Below are 8,837 nucleotides of genomic sequence, written 5' to 3' on the forward strand. Positions count from 1 at the left end.
TGAAAGAATGAAAAGAAAATATTTGGGAAATTTTCTGATGCTTTCATTCATCTCTAAACCTGTATATATACAAGTATTACATAAAACTAATAATAAAAGAAAAACTCAATATCCACATGTCCTTTCTTTATTTGTCTACTCTATAACTAATCTAACAAACTTATATTCCTCAACGTGCTAATCACGTGAGCAAAGTTTTTCTAGAATGGGCTGAGTATGTACAGGTGTTACTAAATCAGATGGACAAAATTCAATCCTTCTCATTTGTGATGAAGAGTCCAGATTGTTCCACCTCATCTCTAGACAAAGATCAAAGCTTCTTAGGGATCTCCGAAATATCTGAGAAGACTTGTTTCTCTTTGCTATTCTTCTTTACATCTCTTCTTTCCAATTTCTTCTTCTGCTTATTGCTGTATTGAATCGATGCCATGGAAGTGAATGGTTTTACGCCAATATCCCCCCTCAAGTTGGAGGGTGAAGAAATGACCCCCAACTTGTTCAACAAATGGCGATGGGGAACCCCAGACAACGGTTTGGTGAACAAATCAGCCAACTGATGCTCCGATGGAACGAAAGAAAGCGTAATCAGACCAGCGACGAACTGTTGTCGCACAAAGTGGCAGTCCAACTCAACATGTTTCGTTCTTTCGTGAAAAACTGGGTTTTTGGCTATGCTAATGGCAGCTTGACTATCGGAGTTCACTGTGATAGGGAGTACTGGAGGAACAGAGAGATCAGCAAGAACACGCACCAACCAAGTAATTTCAGCAGTCACACGTCGCATAGACCGATACTCTGCTTCGGCGGATGAAAGGGAGATGGATGCTTGTTTCTTGGATTTCCAAGAAATGGGAGCACCACCAAAAGTGATGAAGTAACCACTGACAGATCTTCGAGTTTCACGACAGGAGGCCCAGTCGGCGTCGCAAAAAGCTAAGAGAGTAAAGTTGGAATCTGAGGAGAGCAAAATACCTTGACTTGGATCATTTCGTAGGTATCTCAAGACTCGAAGAGCGGCAAGATAATGAGATTCAGAGGGATGTTGCATGTGTTGACTGAGTGTCAACACAGCAAAGGACAAATCAGGCCTAGTGTGGGTTAAATAATTGAGCTTCCCAATTAAATGTCGATAAAGTGTTGGATTAGTCATTGATGGACTGTCATCAACATGAAGTTTAGAGTATGGATCAAGCGGCGAAGATACAGCGGCACCAGAACAATCGAATTCAGCAAGCAACTCCAAGGTAAACTTGCGTTGATTAATGATGAATCCTTGTTTTTCTCGTAGGATTTCCAATCCTAAAAAATAGTGAATGTCGCCTAGATTCTTGACTCTAAATTCTGTATGAAGAAACTGCATGATGTGAGTAATTTCTGAGATGTCATCCCCTGTAATTAGGATGTCATCAACATAGACAGCGATGATAGAGATGAGAGAACCAGATGCCTTAAAGAATAGTGAGTAGTCGTTCATGGAACTAGTATACCCTTTGAAAGCAAGGGCTCCAGCTAACTTAGAATACCATTGTCTAGATGCCTGTCGCAACCCATACAAAGACTTTCTGAGGAGACAAACTTGGTTGGGCTTGATAGAGGGCAAACCTGCAGGACACTTCATGTATACCTCTTCTTGTAAGTCACCATGAAGGAACGCATTGCTAACATCTAATTGATGCACCTGCCATGCTTTCTTGATAGCCACTGTGAGTAGACACCTGATAGTGGTCATTTTGACCACCGGAGAGAAGGTTTCTGAAAAATCAACACCCTCTTGTTGAACGTCCCCCCTCACTACTAATCGAGCCTTCAATCTCTCAACAGACCCATCTGACCTGTGTTTGACCTTGTAAACCCATTTACAAGGCAAAGCTTTCTTTCCTGGTGGCAATTGTAAGATGTCCCAAGTGTGATTCAGTGCAAGAGCCTCTAATTCAGCATCCATTGCTGCTTTCCAGCCAGCATGTTGAGAAGCATGGGCAAAACTCTTAGGTTCAACTACATCAGAAATAGAGTGAAACATATGCTGATTTGGAAGGGACAAAGAGGTAAAAGAGAAAGCAGTGGGCGTACTAGGGTGGACAAAACATGCATTGGTAACATCAGTCAGTTGGATGTTATTGCAATAGTAGTCCTCTAGATAACTTGGCTTATGTCGTACTCTTTGAGTTCTCCCTTCAGTGATGAGAGGAGAAGAAGAAGGGGAAGAAGAGGCCGGACTGCTGACACTGGGACTGATGGGAGAAGGTGTCTCAATATCTGGGGATGTAATATCAGGAGGTGCATGAGTTTGTGGAGAGGGTGAAGGACAAAAGACAGATTCTGAGGTATCTAGAGTAGAATTGTGATGTGAGAAAATTGGAGGAAGAGAGTGATAAGATTTGTTAGAGGCAAAAGGAAATTGCTTCTCATGGAAGTGAACATCCCTGGAAACAAAAACTTTCTTAGTGTTGAGCTCTAACAACTTGTAGCCCTTTTTACCTTGTGGATAACCTAGGAAGACACAAGCTGTTGCCCTTGGTTCAAACTTTCCTCTGTGTTGAGATTGAGTTGAAGCATAGCATAGACATCCAAAACTTCTCAAAAATTCATAGTTAGGCTGCTTACCAAAAAGGACTTCATATGGTGTTCTGCCATGTAATACCTTGGATGGCAACCTATTAATCAAATATGTAGCTGTTAATATGCAATCTCCCCAATAATCAATAGGTAAGTGAGACTGAAACATCAGTCCCCTTCCTAATTCCAATAAATGTCTATGTTTTCTCTCCACAACACCATTTTGTTGTGGAGTTCCAACACATGAAGTTTGATGCAAAATCCCTTGAGACTTAAGAAAGGAAGCCTCTTGAATACCTGTTCCCAATTCTAGTGCATTGTCAGACCTAATGCACTTGACTGTCTCTCTATCATAGCTAGAAACTCCTTGAGAGTAGGAAAAGCATTACTCTTAGAACTTAACAAGAAGGTCCAAGTACCTCTACTATAATCATCAACTATAGTAAGAAAGTATCTAAAACCATTGTAAGTGGGTGATTTGTATGGGCCCCAAGTGTCAATGTGGATCAGTTCAAATAGCTTGGTAGAATGAATAACACTTAATGGAAAAGTGAGTCTAGTCTGCCTAGCTTTAGGACAAATATCACAAACATGCTCAGATTTAGAAGGGAAATTAATGAAACTGCATTTTCTCATTGCAGAAAAGGGCAAATGCCCTAACCTTACATGCCAAAGATCAACAGAAGGGACTACATTTGCAGAAAAAGAAAAAGGAACTGATCCTGAACTAGGAATGGAACTATTTCCTTGTGGAATTGAAACTACATTAGCATTAGAAACAAACTGAGACCTAATACTAGAAGACTTCAACAGGTACAATCCCTCATTCACATCACCAAAAGCTTGAATGCTCTTCATTAAAGGGTCCTGTAACACACAACCACTAGGAGTAAATAACACATCATATTTAACTTGACTTGATAACCTGTGTACAGATATCAGATTATGCTTGAAAACAGGTACATATAAAACATTTTTCAGAGTCAAATTTGGAAGAATAGAGACACTTCCTGTATGAGTCACAATGATCCTGAAAGAGTTAGGCAAAGTGAGAGTTAAAGGCACAGGAAGGGGAGTGAGTGATAGAAAAGAATTGGGATCAAAACACATATGTTCTGAAGCACCGGAATCAATTATCCATGTACAAGAATTAATAAGTGACAAACATGAGCTGGAGTTCCTCAGAATGGTACCAGCAATGGCATTTCCATTAAAACCAGTGGTTGGTGCTGTCCTATTCTCCTTCAGAACATCTTTTGTAACCTGCTGTACCAGATTTGTGTATTGTTCTTTGCTCATGTACTGGTTGTAATTGTTGTAGGCTGTATCCTCTTGTGTGTTCTGGAATGCTTCAGATTTTCCTTCAGTTGTGACTGCATTTGCCTTCACTGTTCCCTGAGTTTCTCTTGTCTTAGTAAATTCAAAATCATCAGGGTATCCAATGAGCCTGTAGCAATTATCATGTACATGTCCTGTTTTTCCACAGTAAGTGCATGTAACATTAGGATTGTACTTAGTCTTCCTTGACCTGAACCTTTGGACTGATCTTGCGTTCCTTTGTTCCCCATTATCATACTTCTGTGATTGAGTGTTTCCTCTCATCATTTGGTTACCATTTCTGTGATTCCACTTGCCTTGTGTTGTTGCCATAAAAGCTGCTGAGTTGGTTAAGGGGTTTGCATTGACATAAACCTCTCGTTGGTTCTCATCTTGCAACAAAAGGGAGTATGCAACATCAATGCTTGGCAAAGGGCTCATCATCAGGATGTTCCCTTTTGCCTGAGCGTAGATGTCGTTTAGCCCCATCAGAAACTGCATTAGTTTCTGATCTTGCAGTGATTTAACCAACTTTCCCTTACCCTCGCATACACACACACAAGTACAAGATATAATGACATTAAGAGAATCCAATTCATCCCATAGCCTCTTAAGTTTAGTGAAGTAATTTGCTATATCACTTGTACCTTGTACTAAGCTTGATACCTCCTTTTGCAGGTGATACATCTTTGCTCCATTGCATCTTCCGAATCTGTTTTCCAGGCTATCCCAGATCTCCTTGGCTGTTTTGGAGTAGATTACGCTGTCTCCAATTTCTCTGGAAAGTGAATTCAGCAGCCATGAGATCACCATATCGTTGCAACAACTCCATTGTTCATACTCTGCTGTTTCGAGACCTGGAGCTTTGCATCCTCCATTTATGAAGCCAAGCTTCTTCTTGGCTGAGAGTGCTATTAACACTGCCCTCCTCCACCCTGGGAATCCCTTCCCGTCAAAAGTAGAGCTGATGATATTCATTCCAGGCGAATCTGAAGAGTGTAGATGATATGGATGATTGATGTCGATCGTGGTGGTCTTTGAGACAGTAGATGTGTTCAACACCTGATTTTCATCATCTTTCTCTTGATCCATTTTGTATTATAGATCAGTGATGAATAATGTAAATTTGTGAGAGAAGAGGTTGGATCGAGCTACTGCTCTGATACCATGAAAGAATGAAAAGAAAATATTTGGGAAATTTTCTGATGCTTTCATTCATCTCTAAACCTGTATATATACAAGTATTACATAAAACTAATAATAAAAGAAAAACTCAATATCCACATGTCCTTTCTTTATTTGTCTACTCTATAACTAATCTAACAAACTTATATTCCTCAACGTGCTAATCACGTGAGCAAAGTTTTTCTAGAATGGGCTGAGTATGTACAGGTGTTACTAAATCAGATGGACAAAATTCAATCCTTCTCATTTGTGATGAAGAGTCCAGATTGTTCCACCTCATCTCTAGACAAAGATCAAAGCTTCTTAGGGATCTCCGAAATATCTGAGAAGACTTGTTTCTCTTTGCTATTCTTCTTTACATCTCTTCTTTCCAATTTCTTCTTCTGCTTATTGCTGTATTGAATCGATGCCATGGAAGTGAATGGTTTTACGCCAATAGTAGCAATATAGATTTTTTTTTCCACACCAAAGCAGTGTATTCAGCATTATTGCTCCATATCCATGAATGTTACCAATGTATTGTTTATAAGATAAACCGAATAGAGCAAAAAATTGCACGCAGCAGGAACAATGTATATAAAAACCAATGATTATCATCAGTGGTATATTGTGCCAATGAATAGATCTATCTTCTCACGAACCTAGAAATTTAAATGAAGGGATTAAAAAAATATTATATTATAGGAGTATATAATAATTCTATCTCTATATAAATGTATAATATATTTTTATATGCGTAGATCTAAACATATATTTAGTTTTGAGTCGAGAATCATTTGAAAAAGATAATCTCTAAGAAAAAGAAAGAAAAAAATTCTCTCAAAAGCGAACTCAAAAAGAGGAGGATTGTTCAAACGTTTTAAAGAGGTCTTATAGAGGCCTTTTCACCGATGTGGGAGTTTTGAGGGCTAATTTCCACGCCACAATAGTCTGATTTCCTCAAAGCTCACATTTGATCTTACTCTAATATCATGTAAAATTAGATCATGAATCTATAACATACACCCCAAGAATTTAACTATACTAAATGAAAGGAAATATTGTCCAAAATCATCTTTTGAGGTGTAATCAGTGGTGCGGTCAAAACTTTTAGTAAGTGTGTCCAAAAGTAAGGATGTTAAAATAAAATAAAAATATTGTGCTATATTGAGGTTCAAACTCAGAACTCCTTCATTCAAATGAGCACTCATTAATTACCATTACTTTAAAGACATAACTATTGTTAAGGGTATCCAATTACATTAAATATATATTCTTTAAATGTAAAATTAACATATGTATACAATAATTTATTTTATGAGCTATACTGAATATATTATTATTATGAATGGCTTTATGATTTAGAAAGAAAAATAAAAAAAAAAAAAANTTGTTCAAACGTTTTAAAGAGGTCTTATAGAGGCCTTTTCACCGATGTGGGAGTTTTGAGGGGCTAATTTCCACGCCACAATAGTCTGATTTCCTCAATGCTTATATTTGATCTTAATGTAAAATTAGATCATGAATTTATAACATACACCCCAAGAATTTAACTATACCAAATGAAAGGAAATATTGTCCAAAATCATCTTTTGAGGTGTAATCAGTGGTGCAGTCAAAACTTTTATTAAGTGTGTTCAAAAGTAATGGTGTATGGATGTTAAAATAAAATAAAAATATTGTGCTATATTGGGGTTCAAACTCGGAACTCCTTCATTCAAATGAGCACTCATTAATTACCACTACTTTAAAGACATAACTATTGTTAAGAGTATCCAATTACATTAAATATATATCCTTTAAATGTAAAATTGACATATATATATATAAAGTAATTTTCTAATGAAGAATGTCCAGTTGGACACCCTGGGGTGGCTATAACTCTACCAATATATATATATATATATATATATATATATATATATATGATGTAAGGATAAAGTCTGAATAACTAAAGATTTATTTATTCATTTTTTATCATTTATTTCACGTATAATTTATTATATTTATGATATATTATATCAATAATTTATTTTATGAACTATATTGAATATATTATTATTATGAATGACTATATGATTTAGAAGGAAAAAAAAAGAAGAAGATGAGAAATCAATGATTGGATGGGAAGAAGAGAAGTAGAAGGTGGGTCAAGTCCACGTGCAGATCACATGGAGAAGGAGCCTCGTACGGACCCCAGAAATGGGAAGATGATGATGATAATAATGATTCATGAACTGAACGAAGAGGGATTGTCGGAAAGAAGATCTATTATTGGTCTTTGTGTTAACACGTGGGGACAACTCCCACGCCACCTTTCCGACATCTTGTCCCCACTAATTCATTAATTTATCATTCCCTCTTATCAACAACCACTCGCCGACTTTTGAATTGACACACTAAAAATTTAAGATTTTCAAAAAGTTTTATATTTTTCAAAATTAATTAATTAAGGGTATAATAAGGATATAAGAAGTATCTTTTTAATCCACCATTTTAACATTTTGTTTATTTTTACTTGTTCATTATACTAAAAATATATGTTCAATAATATTTGTCCAATTTTAAAAAATATTTACCCATTTTGTAGTCGTTTTATTCCTGCTATTAATGTATTCATAAGATTATAAAGTAATAGTATCCCTATTATTTGTTGTTTTTTTAAGATATGTGTCAAGTTAATAGTTGTTGAACAGAAGAAGTATTAATTGTCACATAGTTTTCAATTTGTTTGTCTTACTCCTTTAATTTCAAAATAAGTAAACTATTGAGATTTTTTTCACAGTTCAAAATAAGTGAATTAATAAGCCTTTTTTTTTTTGAGAAATAATAAGCCTTTTTTTTTTCAAAGTACAAAATAAGTGAATTGTTTAAAGTTCAAGAGAGCTTTTAACAGTTGCTTAATTCTAAGACTACAAAATTAAGAAATATTTTGATATATTCTTTATTTAAATTTTTTTAAATTTTTTTTTATTTTCTTAAACTTCATATGAAATTAATTTTGACAATTAGGAAAAGAATTGTGATTGAATAATAAGTCTCAATAAATGTCTTTGTTGGAAACATTAAAAATATTATTACTTTTAAATAAGAAGTGTTTAAAATCCAAAGTCTAAATAGTTAATTATGATTACTTTGTAAACTGTTTAGAAGAAAAAAAATCTATTGAGTCACTACAAAAAATAACTTTTAGCAGCAATAAATATAGACATTACTAAAGAATACTAAAGTCTTTACTGATATTAGTTAAGTGTCATTAGAATCAAAGTTGCTAAAAGCTCTAGAGACATACACAAAGAATGCTAATTATCGCTAAAAATAAATATTAAATGGTAATTAAGTTATTTCCGTTAATTAATTACCACTAATGATATTTTTGATGTAGTGGATGGTGCAGGCAATAATTGTTTTTGCAATATGATTTATCTTTCCCAATAATAGTATGATTTGGATGGATTTTTGTTGACTGTTATTTTGGCCCCCACCTCTCTAATTGCTAATTAGGGTTTTGCTAACTTGTGAGTTGTGATCTTCAGATCCATCCCATTTTTAATTAATTCGATATTCGACTCATATAATTAACTGTCCATACTTTAGAACTATCACCATTATTGTCCCTTAAAATTATTTTATGCAGTAAAATGCATAGGCTTTGCTAGATTAATTAGCTAATACTAATAATTAGGCGTCCACGAGTTGGTAGTTTTTATTGTATGAAGTGTATAATATAGTATTAATTTATAGGAATCATAGTGTCATAATTAAATTAAATGCTTAAATAATGTGAGAGCTATAAAAAT

The 8,837-nt window shown here is 35.1% G+C and overlaps 1 pseudogene; it reads right to left on the reverse strand.

The window, feature by feature from the left end:
- Positions 1 to 3,245: 3,245 nt before the first annotated feature.
- On the reverse strand, positions 3,246 to 4,576 carry LOC125852270 (uncharacterized; annotated as a pseudogene).
- Positions 4,577 to 8,837: the final 4,261 nt, after the last annotated feature.

Source organism: Solanum stenotomum, unplaced genomic scaffold, assembly GCF_019186545.1.
Source record: "Solanum stenotomum isolate F172 unplaced genomic scaffold, ASM1918654v1 scaffold33168, whole genome shotgun sequence".
In the NCBI taxonomy this organism is placed as follows: Eukaryota; Viridiplantae; Streptophyta; class Magnoliopsida; order Solanales; family Solanaceae; genus Solanum; species Solanum stenotomum.